The sequence below is a fragment of the Myotis lucifugus genome, unplaced genomic scaffold, assembly GCF_000147115.1.
Source record: "Myotis lucifugus unplaced genomic scaffold, Myoluc2.0 scaffold_428, whole genome shotgun sequence".
NCBI lineage: Eukaryota > Metazoa > Chordata > Mammalia > Chiroptera > Vespertilionidae > Myotis > Myotis lucifugus.
In genome coordinates, this window is record NW_005871476.1 from 793,535 (window position 1) to 807,300 (window position 13,766).

At 39.7% G+C, this 13,766-nt stretch overlaps 1 protein-coding gene across 1 annotated transcript in view; it reads right to left on the reverse strand.

Annotated features, from left to right (window-relative positions):
* Positions 1-13,766, reverse strand: part of KCNT2 (potassium sodium-activated channel subfamily T member 2) — a gene marked incomplete at its 5' end in the record, with an annotated part of 86,250 nt that overhangs the window by 54,032 nt on the left and 18,452 nt on the right. The window lies entirely within an intron of this gene.

Genomic DNA, 13,766 nt, shown 5'->3' on the forward strand with positions numbered 1-13,766 from the left:
CCAGCCCCGGGTTAATGCGTCACTGTCATCCCGTCTAGACTTTGCTCAAACCTGCGTCTCCACGGGGGTGGGAGTGGGAATACAGGCCGGCACTGGGGGCTCAGGCCACATGCAGTGTAAACTCAGAGCTTCAGCTGTTTACACAGCCCCGACATGCTGACCAGAGCGACCTTTTCAGGGTTCACGCCCGTCACTTACGGGAACTGACAGCTAATTCTCAGTTAAGTTCTATTTCCAGGCCCAAATGTCAATAGCAGATCAATGACTTGTTTTTTCAAAGAGCTGCTTATCGCTGAGATTGCTAGAATGAGACAATGTCCATGCTAATTACATAAAAGACTGCATATATGTGTATCACACATGCATGTATTTATGGTTTATGTAGCTCACGGACCTACGCAACTGCTAAGTATATCACTCCATAGTAAGAGTTGAATTTAAATGCTAAAATACTAATATTAGGGGAGGGATCCCAATAACATTTTCTCTTTGTGTATTATTTTTTCACATACACTCATACTTCTGTTTAAATAGGTATTTAATTTTTTGTTCTATCACAATTAAATATATCTACTTTTTTAGATATTCTGTGCATTTTGGGGGATTCCTGCCATGCACCAACTTATGTGTTTTGCTTTGTTTTTTGGTGCATAATTGTGGTTGATACTCACAATATTGAACTTGCAGCGCACTTCCAAAACTAATTCACAAAGCCATTTCTGCCTTAACGTAACAATACCCATGTGACAATGTTTGTCTTAAAGATCACTGTCACAGAAATAAAAAAACAACCTTTAGGGACTGGACAGCCGGGTACTCTGGCAAGTCTTCCTACAGCAGCGGGGACATGCATTTCAGCTATGCAGCCCAGAGGATAAAATGCCAGGGAGTCCAGTACATTCTTCAGGGTGCACTCTGACCTTGACCATCACCAACGGATACTTAGAAACAGAGAGCAAGGTCCCTGGGAATGTTAAACCGTCTCATACAATCAGAACGGATAAGAGGTTGACTATATGAATAGAGCCATAATGTGCAAATACAGCTCATGAGAGGTACTGTATAAGGTTCTACTTGGTTTTCAACCAATATTTGTTGATCTTCCAATATGACCTGTAGATGTCGAGGATAAACGGAACAAATAATAATGACGCGAGGTCACGAATATTAGGACACTTTTGCTGGTGGAAAGGAGTGAGAATTATTTCATTTTGGGTGTGTGTCATTCCTAAGGGATGCGGGTGCAATCCATTGCAATAATGTATTTTATTAATACACATATACCCATAATAAGCCATTCTTACACTCTGTGGATAAACCCTACTTGGTGGTAATTTTGTTACACTCCCAATATTTTCAATTCCAAAGAAAAATAGTAAGATGCACTTATTACAAAGACAAATAAATATATAAATGAGAAAGTATTATCGACCCACTCCTACCTACCTTTGCGGTAATTACTATTTAGTAAGTACTCTTTTGCTTGCTTGCTGTTTGTTTTGTTTTTTTAATGAAAATGCACTTTAGATTTTAGTTGGCAGTTTATTACTGTAGGATTTTTATATCCATCTTTTTAACGGCATCCCGGTCTGTAGTTCTCTGTCTCAATACATGTTCGGTGAAAAGCCAATTTGGCCAAAGCTGCTAACCAGACACAAAGTTCTGCACTCGAATCCATTTGGCAACTCTGGGTTAAGCATATTTTCTTTAGCAAAGACTTCTCTGATGTTTTTAATGAGTTAATATTCATCACAACTCGGAGAGTGGAATTTTTATAGGTTTAACCGAACATATCTGCCAAAGTTCTCAGAAGATTAGGGTTTTACAAACTGAGTGATGAAGACATTAGCTCATACTGGGCACTCTGAGGGTGTTAGAGTCACAGTTTAGCTTAATCATTAAACGAGGTGGATAACATTGTACCTTGTTCGCACCCTAGCTTCTACTGTCCTAGATTAACTGTCCCCTGAAGAAATCTAATAGTGAAACTGTCTGGCCCTGAAGTCTTCATTTTTTTAGTGGAGATGAAAAGACATAATTTTAAAATGCCGCATTTTGAAAGGGTTCCGTTTCTACCCTTAATCTCAATTGAACACTGCTTAAGGGCCCATAAGTAAGCATTCTGGAATGATCGACTATTCCAGCCATAGGTCCATAAGATTCATTATGCCTGACTCATCATGCTTTGGCCTTCGACTGAGTTTCTATGAATCTGAATTTTGAGCACATGTAGCAAAATACCGTTTATAAATACAGGCCCACAGCAGCCATCCTGAGCGCTGGCTGAGCCTGGAAGCAGCTCACAGAGACCCGGAGAGAATAGGGCACAGTTCCTCCTAAGCACTGCAATTATTTAAATGTGCATCCCCACACTGAGCGGGCCATCTGGGAAGAAAGGCTCCAGTGGTATCTCGTTTAAAAAATAAAGTTTCATTCTTTTTTTGTTAACTGGGACACGGTTAAAGCTCACGAAAGATAATTTTAGTTTAAAAACACAACAACTTGCTAACACAGGCACACGTCATAACCACATTAATTTTAAAAAGGATTATGGCCCTCTTTGCACTCAATACATCGAACCATGATCTAGATCATAACAAGCATTTCATTTCTAATTGTCCTTTGAAATAAAGCACCGATTTAAAGTGAAATTCATTTTTTTTCAGTCTCGTTTTAACAAAACATTCTTCCATTTACACGAGCTAACATCTTAATTTGTAGAATTTTAAATCCCCTTTTTTCACTCACATAATGAAAAAAAGAAAAGATCACCAGGAAATGAGATAGACATTATATATGACTACGCCAGCATTAGCAGAGTGATATGTGGTCTTTCTCATATCAAATACTTCAATTAAAGGGACTCCACATTGTCCCTTGCCAGTCCTATAGAGTACATTTCTTTTAGCAAAATGACATTACATTAGTTTATTACATTTCATCTCCTTTCACCACTAATTAATGTGAATAAAATAAAAACATCTGCCGAACAGTCTTAGTAAATGCATCAGACTCATCAGCCTATGGGCACTGCTATCATAATACCTGTAGATGGAAGAGAATGTTCGTTGTTGCTATTGTTCATGGTGGGAAGAATGAAACTTGCAATCGTGTCATGTTTTGTTCTGTGTGTGTTCCTCAGGTTATATGCTGTACCCATCATCATTTACCAAGAAATGGGTACTGTGTCTCAATGTAAAATGTATTTTCCACTGTGAATTGAGGATTAGAGGGGGGAAGACAAATAAAGAACAAGGCAGTGAGATAAAAGAAATGATTAAAATATATTAAACCAGATAAACATAAGGAGACAAAATTATTATGATCAAAGGTAGCAACTTGGTAAAGTTAAGAATCAAGTAAAATCCCAACCATGTTCTTCTTCAAACTCTCACTTGAGGAAATCCCAATATCAACATGAATAAGACAGTAAATAAAGACAAGGAGGAACTTAATCACCTAATATTCCTATTCATTTAAAAAAAAATTTTTTATTTAGTACTTTTTGCTTCTTGGAAAACTGTTAGGATTTTTCTCTCCTGAAGCTTCAATAAAGGACTTGTCATTTTATCTCTGCTCTGTTGTAGCTCATGGGCATTTTAAAAAGTTATGCATTTATTTGTTCACCTATGTCAGGCATAGTACTAGGTACTAGAGAGCCATAGTATTAAAAAAAAAAAAACTGGCAAGGCTGCTTCCTTGATGGGATTTAGAATCCAGAGTTAGAGGTAGAGAATGATGACTAATCTACACTAATAAAAGAGAAAGATGCAAATTGACCATAACTCCGCAATGCCCACCAGCAAATCAGAAGTGGGTATGCAAATTAACCCAACAAAGATGGCGGGTTAATTTGCATACACAGGCACTCAGCGGCCGGGGGCAGGGTGGGATGCTTGGTCATTGCCATGGCAATGACACAGGCGTTCCACACCGCCCCAGCCATTTAGTGCCTCTGGGCAGCGTAGGAAGGCAGAAAGGTGGCTCCGGGCTGGAGCTAAGGCGGTGCTGGCAGCCAGGGGAAGGAAGGCCCATTCTTGCACAAATCTTCATGCATTGGGCCTCTAGTGTAAATATATGTGTGTGTGTGTGTGTGTGTGTGTGTGTACAAAGGAGAGGCCCCTAGTGTTATGATTTCCTATGATAATGGATTCAGGTGGGTCAGGCTTCAATGAAAAAGTGATATTCACATTAACGTAAAAAGAATAAGTCAGAAAAAGAAGATGGAGCACTGTAGGGAGCAAGGGAGGTGAGTGTGATAGAGGAAGTCAGGGAAAAACTAGAGGATTCCTGGGCAGAGGAAAAATCAGCAGTCTGAGATGAGCGTGAAAAGATGGGGAGAATCCTGGTCATGCAGGAAATTTAGAGCAGATTGAAGGGTTTGATATACATCCCAAGACATATGGAAATCTTGAACGTTAAGCAAGTGGTAACACATGGTATTTATATTTCATAAAGGTCACTTGGGTTGCCATGACATGAATGGCTTGGCATGGAGCCGGCGAGAACATGGTAGACCAGTTAGACGGCGGTTGCTGTAAAGAAGTTGTGATAGTTTAGCGAAGTGGTGACAGAGGGATAGGCGTGGGCAGATTTGCAAGACGTTTAGCAGATGAAATGCATGGAATGTGTTGACTGTGTTTTGGATGACAGAACAGGTATTAAGAATGAGACTATGTGGAGTTTGCCCAAAAGAAAGGACAGTGGTTGATATTTCACAGACCTGGACAGTTTAAGGGAGAAATAGCAGGAATTATCTTTTATACATATTTAGTATAAGGAATCTAACAGGAAATGTCACAGAAGCAGCAGGAGGATATAAAGGATGTCATTAAAGTCATCGAAAGTGGCCTACGACAGTTGGTGTCGTCACAATGGTCCGGTGCTTTTTGGCCCATCTGTCACCTGTAACGTAAAGAGGAAATTAAGGCTCTCAGCCTGACCCACCCCAATGACAGCAACTCTTAGACCAAATTCTGCCACATAAAACGCATATTAATCCCTGTCCTGTAAGGTTGAAACGGCCCCTGTTCTCTGTCTTTCTGCGCATAACAGCAAACACATTGCACAGAAGGTTAGTTTCTACAAGAAAAATGTGAAAAATGTACCAAGGGCAGGTTCAGTGAGCGACCTTGTGGAGTCAGCTGACAGAATCCTCGGCTCTCTAAGCCCAAGGCACCGCATTCCTGACGGGTAGGCCGCTGTGCTCGCCATGGTCTCATAATCTAATTATTCAAGAGCAGAAAGAGCCAAACAACTCCTTCTTGCCAACTGCATGTCTTGAAAAATATTTCTAATTTCCCTATGTTAACTTGTGAGGATTCTGACCCAGACATTGATGCGTGGAACTGGCGACAGCCTGGTAATGGGCTCCTGATTAGAGTCCTTCAAGGTTGATGAGCCATCCCTAGGTTTCAACATATATGGACACATATATATCCCACCATCCTGGAAGATGTATGGGGTTACACAAAATAGTTAAAATACATGGTACGTTCCTGGGAGAAAAAACAAACAAACACAAAACTAAATGGGCGAGGACTGATCATTAAGAAGCTGTCATGTGATGATATGTTATAGGAGAGGACAAGCTTGCATGAGCATAAAATGAGTGCATATGGGTATGTGTCTACATTCACCCATGGAGTGTGTGTGTGCACACCTATAGACCCCCACGCATGCTAATAACCTTCACATACATGTAAATGGTTCTTCATGTAAATTTTTTGGACTTTGATATTGGGAGCACCTTACACTGACTTTCTGAGTCCTGCAGTGATTTCAGAGACCCCTACTAAGTTTATCCATGCTTTAGTCCCCGTCATAGGACAGCCCAACAAGGCCAATACACCTCAGGGTCACACTCCCTTTTTCTACTGTTTTAATGGCTTAACTTTCCAAAAAAACAAAAAAATAACAAAAAGCACAGGCCAATTTTCCTCTTTATTTGCACATTGTCTTCTTAATCATTAGGTTACTTTAAAAAAAAGGTACTTAATAGGAAAACTACAAACTCAAGTTGTCAACAGAGTAACTTCTACTTGCGGCAAAGTAGATACAGTAGAATTTTGCATCAAAAGCTCAGCTCTGACGAACATGAGTCTAGTGCAGCCTTTAGAGTAAGACACGTAAGGGAGATGAGGCCAGGGAAGTAACAGGGACAAATCATAAATCAATAGTGTGTGTGTGTGTGTGTGTGTGTGTGTGTGTGTTTGTGTTTGTGTGTGTGTGTACCTGTGTCTGCCCCAAGCACTGCCTGTATTTACACTAGACTTCTAGGCTGACAAGTCACCTTAAGACACTGCCTGCGTACATCACCCAAGTGACATCACAGCTCTGAGCAAAGGAAATAATAAATGCACGGAGCTCTGAAATTCAGACCTAAAGCATTTTCTCCGCTCGGAGGCCTTGCCTCTCTGCGAGTTACTTTTGCTTGGATTTGTTTGAACTTGTCTGATTCAAAGTGCAAAGCCAATGAGACATCAGCGTTACACACCATTAATTCCCATTATGTACTTATAGATACGTTTATAGTTAGAGTTGGTAAAAGCAAAATGCATCCAGTACACATACCAGTTCTCTTCAGAAAAGGTTTAATTTTGCAATGGATTTTCTCTTTACTATCAAGACATTAGTAGGTGAACGCTCAATGCATTTGTCCTTGCACATGTAAAATATGAAGTGATACCCAATAAATATTGTCTGATTTAAGCTGTCTTATACTCATTTAACATGTTCCCACAAGAATATCTTGCTACTTACTGCTGTATACTAGTTGCAAATAATTCAGTCACTAGTCAGCAGTTTCTGGGAAATCAAGTAAGACACAAAATGAACTTTTGTTTTATCATTTCTGAAAGGGTCCAAACGTAATTAGCCATTAAAAATAAAAGAGAACATTGAGTTTAAACTGTTGCCTCACATTGTAAGCCATGAGAATTCCTTTCATAGCAACAGTAATTCTTTTTTTTTACATAACCATTCACTTGAATCCAACATTTTAAAATGTAATATTAAAATGTCATGTTTATCAACAGAAAATACTTTGTCATATGGTAGCATTTTTACTTAAAATTCATGGAAAATTTTTCTCTAAGTGATGGCTAAGTCAACTTCATATCTATTTAAGAGTATAATATGCACATGTAAGTCAATAATATACAAATATAATTATATGTGAGTAAGAGCACTCTTGAGAAGTATCTGATGGGTTCATGTGAGCGTTAAACTAACCCTTCTACGGATGTTGGATTTAATTGCTTGTAAACTGATGTTAAACAGATCAGCATGTGTGTAGAATGGTCTCCTAGATAAATAATTATTCTTCTGTTTTCCTGATCAATGACGATTTGTTCAAAGAGCGTTTTCAGGAGGTCAGTGACACGTTCTAAAACAGGAATTCACTGGAAAACATAATGTGTGTTGACATTTACGTAATGCACACTTTGCCTCTGTGGCTTCAATTTTTATAAATTATGGAAGAAATTTACCAGATCAGATTATTTATATGCACAGGGATTTCGGAATTACTGTTGCAACTAAGATACTACCACTCGGGAATTTTTTGATTCTGTATTTTGTGTGTGTGTGTGTGTGTGAGGAAAAAAGATTAAGGGAACAGAGTGTTTTTACAATCCAACATATACAATGAATGGGTTATTTCCTTTACTTTTTGCTCATCATGAGATCCATTCAGCTCCAGATTTTCAATGACTAGACATTATCCTAAGAGCACCTATCTTCATTCTTAGCAATTATGAATGTCATCAAATGGCATTGTTTTGTGGACACAGCTGTTCAGGTTCTGGGCACACGGTTGAAAAATGATCTAGTCCAGTCTTTCCTCTCAGAGAGGCAGACTCTTGGGGAAAAGTCAAAATCTAGGCAGATAGGGTAGCGGGTCCCTGAGGGCAAGCAGAGCCTGGGAACCTTCTCTCTAGTTCTTACCAAATGTCTGGAAAGCAAGTGACGTGGGGAAATTAGGTAGAATTGTAAGTGACCCTTTTGTTCCAGTCCGTGTTCTAACTTATCTCCTAGGCCAGTGATGGCGAACCTATGACACCTCTGACACGCGAACTCATTTTTTTGGTTGATTTTTCTTTGTTAAATGGCATTTAAATATATAAAATAAATATCAAAATTATAAGTCTTTGTTTTACTATGGTTGCAAATATCAAAAAATTTCTATATGTGACATGGCACCAGAGTGAAGTTAGGGTTTTTCAAAATGCTGACACGCCGAGCTCAAAAGGTTCGCCATCACTGGCCTAGGCTAAGGCTGAAGCCCACAGAAAGCCATCATTTTCCCACAACACATCCCCTCACAGCACTGCTGCTGAGCATCCACTGAGGTGTCCCCTGGCGTAGAGCAGAAGACAGGTCATGAACAGACAAAGCTGACCACATTCCTGCCTCCTCATTTCCTTAAAAAAAAATAGCTTAACTCCTCCCACCCTGACCTTGTCTATCTCCTCTTCAAACTAGAGATGGTATTGCCTACCTCACAGCGTCATGGGTGATTATGAGCTGTGATTAATACGCAAAGCCAATAGACAGGGAACCAATCCTGGTTCTTCGTTGGAACTATTTTTCTTAAGAAATATCATCTATGAGTGTCTCTGCATCACTCTGGCTACAGAATGAGATTCCTGGATTCCGTGGGGAGTGGGGCGAGGAGGATGTTAATTCCCTGGAGGACCTGTGTGCCTTCTTCGTTTTGAGGACGAGAGCTAAGTAAATTACCTGTCTCCCTCTGCCTCAGCTGCTCGATCTTAGTATCAGATTTACGTTTCATCCCTACTATGTTGTGTTTCTTCTATAATGACCCATTTTCTTTTCTTTCTTTTTTTTTCCAGGTTCTTTATTTATTATTCTTTTTCCCATCACCATGTATGCCCTCTTCCACCTCCATCCACACCCCTTCTCCCCTGCAATCACTGTTGTCCATGTTCCTCTTTAATGGCCCAGTTTCATGTCTGTTTCTAAAACTATCGCCAACCTTTTGTTGAAGTTCATATATTTTTCTCCCTTCTTTGACAAATGAATAAATTAAAACTCAGAGATGTAATCAAGTAAAGTCACACAGCAAGAAAGCGACACAAACAAGATACCTTCCCATTCAATGCATTTCTATTTTTACCAAAAGTCTCTCAAATCTCTGCGTGTATACATATGCATCTGTAAGAAATAAAATTTCTAAGAAAAGAGCACTTTGTATGCTAGGCTGGAAATCTGCCCCCTAAATTACAGCAATAAGAAGCCTACTTTCTATCTGAAAAGCACTTTAGAATTTACCAAATGCTTTCATGTAAATTATCTCGATCTTTGTGATTGTTCAGCGCTGGGTCCTGTTTGAATTTATAATTATAAAATAGAAAAGGTTTAGAGAAAGGCCAACACACAAAGCAAAAAGAATCCCAGGGAGAAAAGTTAACGCATTTGGGGGGATATTTGGTTAAAGAAAGAAAACTGAGTGGTTCAATTGGGAACATAAAAGATAATTATAGAGCAGGGGACTGAAGGTGGCCTTTCCCCCTCACCGTAGGCACATTAGAGGGAACAAGCGCATATGAAATTCAAATGAGATATTTAGAACATCCTACAATCAGTGTGCTAGCCAACCAGGAACCTAAAAATAAATCTGTTAAACTTATATATGAAGTTATAGCAGAGGTCCATCATAAATATAATTCAGTGGACTCACAGCAGCTATAGGAGTATTACGTGGCCAAATGAACCTGGGTGGTTAGATAATCAGAGAGATTCTGTATACCATTTACATAGCAAAATGTTGCCGGGAATTAATATAACCCTGAGGTGAGGAGATTAGCATCCACTTAAGCAAAGAATGGAAAGTAGACAATGTTAAAATGAGTCTCTCAATACTCCCAGTCAAAATGCTTTAAAATACATGAGCAAAGATTATGGGCACGAAAGAGGGTCCATTATAGCACAGCGAAATAATTTTTAGGGAATTTACTAAGAGGAAACTGGGAGAACAGCAGTGATGCATAATTTTGAATATAAGGATTCTAGCCATCAGTTGACAAGCAAAAGTGTCGGTGCCATTGACTTAGGGAGTTAGGTCACAGAAGATGAATTCATGCACAGGAAAAAAACAGGATGGAAAAAATGGGGGATTTTTAAAGAGAAAAATAGAGTTGGTGGTATTTTTAAAAGATGTATGAATTCTACCCAGATTGGGTTGCTTCATGGTAAGAAAATGCCTCTATTATAATAAAAATGTGCTATGGAAGCCCTGACGTTGACTCTGCTTTAAAATAGGCGGCCATCTGGGTGGGATGACATAGAAGGGGCTATGTTTGGAGAAGTGGGAAATAATGTGCATGCTCGGGTTCATTTTAGCAATGGGATTCTTTATCAGCATCTGCTGCTGCCCGTCCATTTGCATTACGTTCTCATTGCCCGGTCCCTTGTTTTTACTTTCTATACTTAGCTGCCACCTTTTTTGAACATGTGAATGACTTTCTCACCTCCGCATCCATTGTGCCGTCTATCCTATACCATGCAGCTTACTCCCCTCTTAAAGTTTCATTTTTGTTCAGTGTTTAAATAGCAATCCCACCGTGTTCGTTCCCGGGGTGCTGTCTTCGAATCCCTGCCGTAATGACTATCCCTGATGTCACCGAAGCCACCTGCCCAGCCCCACCCCCTCTCCTGAACTCCGGGTCCCCACAGACAGGTGGCTGTTCACCCGCTCACCTTAGGTTTCTAAAAGGTGTCTCCACCACTGTGGACTCTGCTTCTCTTTCTTTTGATGTTTCTTCCCAGATTCCCCCTCTACTCCTGAATGGCTCCATCATTCTACCAGTTTCCCATAATGCAAATTTCAGTCGTTCTCCCACTGTTCTTGATCTCACACATTGCATCCAATGTATCATCAAAACTGTCATTTCTCTTAAAAAAAAATTATGGCCCTAAGAACCCACCACATGTTCAGAAGATGGTATGAAGGTGTGGTCATGGAATGAATTCATGCTTGTATCCAGTTTGTGATTTCTGCCCTCGGAGGAACGAGCAAACACACCTTCCTGTTTCCTGCAGAAGCAATTCTGGGGTCCCTCCAGGGTGACAACATCCATCCTGAAGATGGAAACGGAAGCTCATCATAAGTGACAGAGAGCGTAACAACCGTGTGAAGATGAAGCCGGGTGAAGCACACATGATCCATGAAAAAGGAGGGAGGCAGAAGCAGAATGAGAACCTTTGTTACTGACTGCAAAGCTCTCTCTTTTTAGTAAAGATTTCTGGGGCGTCATTTGTAAGAAAGAGCCAGCAGGTAACACAACTTCGGGTATAACCTGCCCTGCCCTATAGGAGATTCCCCCTCTCCTGGCTGGAGAGGAGGACAGGAGAGAGAGCACGCAGGTGAGAGCGCACATGGGTGAGTCATGGCCTCAGAGGGCTCCATTCACATCTCTGATGGCCCTGGGCTCTCGGCAGGGATAGGAGCTAGACCTGGAAGATGGCTCTGGGCCCTGGGAAGGCAGATGGACCTGCTCAAGACAGAGCTCCCGGGGCAGGTATGTTGGGGCTAAGCAGGTGTGAGACTTACACTTACATCAGCCTCAACCTGCAACTGGGTCAGTCCTACGCTAGGACGATGCCATATCTATTTTTGTTACTATATGGCTGCTTCGTAAAAGAGCCAATATTAAAAACCAGAACAGTAATAGAGGCACTGGAAAATCACACTAGATAAACACACATTGGAAATACTTAAAGAATTTAAATGAATTAAATACAGTGTTGCCCTGGCTGGTTGGCTCAGCGGGTTGGGCATCATACCTTACACCAAAAGGTTTTCAGGTTCAATTCCTGGTCAGGGCACAGGCTTAGCTTGTTGTTGGGATTTAAGGATGCACAGGGGAGGCAACTGATCAATGTTTCTCTCTCACATCAATGTTTTTCTCCCTCTCTCTCTCTCCATTCTTTTATCTCTAAAACCAATAAAAACATATCCTTGGGTGAGAATTAAAAAAAAATACAGTGTTTTTACAGCTTCACTGTTAGCTTAACTTTCTTTTAGAACTAAAGCTGCAGTTTATGAAGGTTTCATGAAGAATGTTGGCTTTGAGAGTCTGCTATGGGGTTTGCTTCTTTATAAAACATTCTTAAGTGTTGTCTTTGACCCAAATCCATACAAAATAATCTCAGCATTATGTAATTCTAAAACAAAATCTGAACACCAATTAGGATTTCAAATGCAGACTCTCCTGTTCCCCTCCTTGGAATGAAAAGTCCTAATGGATTTGCTTCCTCAAATAGATCCTATATATAGCACCACAAAGCACCTTAATTACTAATCACTTACTCTGTGCTTTTTAAAAATTTCCCTCTTTTTAAAGCATATTTAGTTAGACAAGTTTTTTGGCAAGGTTTCTAAGGAAAACATTAATTTGAATGAAAGGCAATATTGAGACTGGAAACTTTGTCACCACCTGGCAAATGTCAATTTGTACAACAAAATGTTTTCAAAGAAAAAAGAAAAAAAGAGTCACATGGCAGAAATAAATACCCTTCAATGCCCATGCATGCCCAAGGACTCCTGTTGCTATACAGTTCCTGGGAAATTGAATTAGCAATGGCATTCTGTGCAGAAGGCAGCCAGCACTGGTTCCATGCTTGTAATGCAGACATTAGCATTTGAATCAGCCCACCCCTTGCACTTGGGTACTCCCTGAATGAATACCTATTAAATTGTTCCAAATAATCATTTTCATTTCCTGCACAGTGTCTACCTATAGCCTAATAATATTCCCAAGGAATGTCAGATAATTTGCTATCTTGGGATTTCACCTTTTCTAGGGAGAAATTCTGTCTGTGAAGTAATGATAAATCTTGTATTTCTATTGTTGAAAGTAACTTCTCACCCTCCTGGGCACCGTCTTTGTGTCTATGCAAAAAAAAAAAAATGGTTAGGGAAGCGTGCCCTAAACTACTAATCCTAAGTCAACACCCAACTGCGATTTCCTAGTCATGAGAAGGGACCACACCTCACCCTACGCCATGACGCAGACACGCGTTTTTCTTTAAATGATGGGCGATGAGCGGACTTCTCAGTAGGGAGTCAGGATTTAGATCAGAGGGGCCAAAGCAAAGTGAAATCTTAGGAACCAAAAAATTCAAAGAAAGAAATTGAAGAAAAAACAAAAACAAAAAATCTTAAAAAAAAAAATTGTCGTGTTCATGTCTTGTATTCAACTAGAATTCTACTTGAAACAGTCATTTAAAATTTGACGGTCATAGAGGTGAGAACATTACAATTCCATTTGATGATTTGTTTGATTATTATTTTTATGTACCTGGGTCAGTGATTCCTAGGACATAACATACATAACATCATGATGGTGTGTGGCCTAGGGAACCAATATGCCTACGTCCAAATCTGACGTCTGCTTTTTACTCATTGTGAACTTTAGCTAAACTAAGATTTATTTTTGTTTTACTTTCCTTTCCCTCAGTTTCTTGTGTGTAAAATGAGGGTAATAATGCCTACTATAGAGCGTTGTGCAAAATTAAACAATTTAATACACAAAAAGCAACAGGAAATTGCCAGCAAAGGAAGGACACATTAATAAGTGTTAACTATCATTTTTATTATTAGGACATTTTAGTATTTCCCTGGGAACTAAGTATTTGTGTCTGATGCTACAATAAAACTGATTTATCTCTTACCTCAGCTCTTTCAGCAAGTCTTCTTTTGTTTTCTTTAATTTTATTTTTTCCTTGGCTAGATTTGTCAT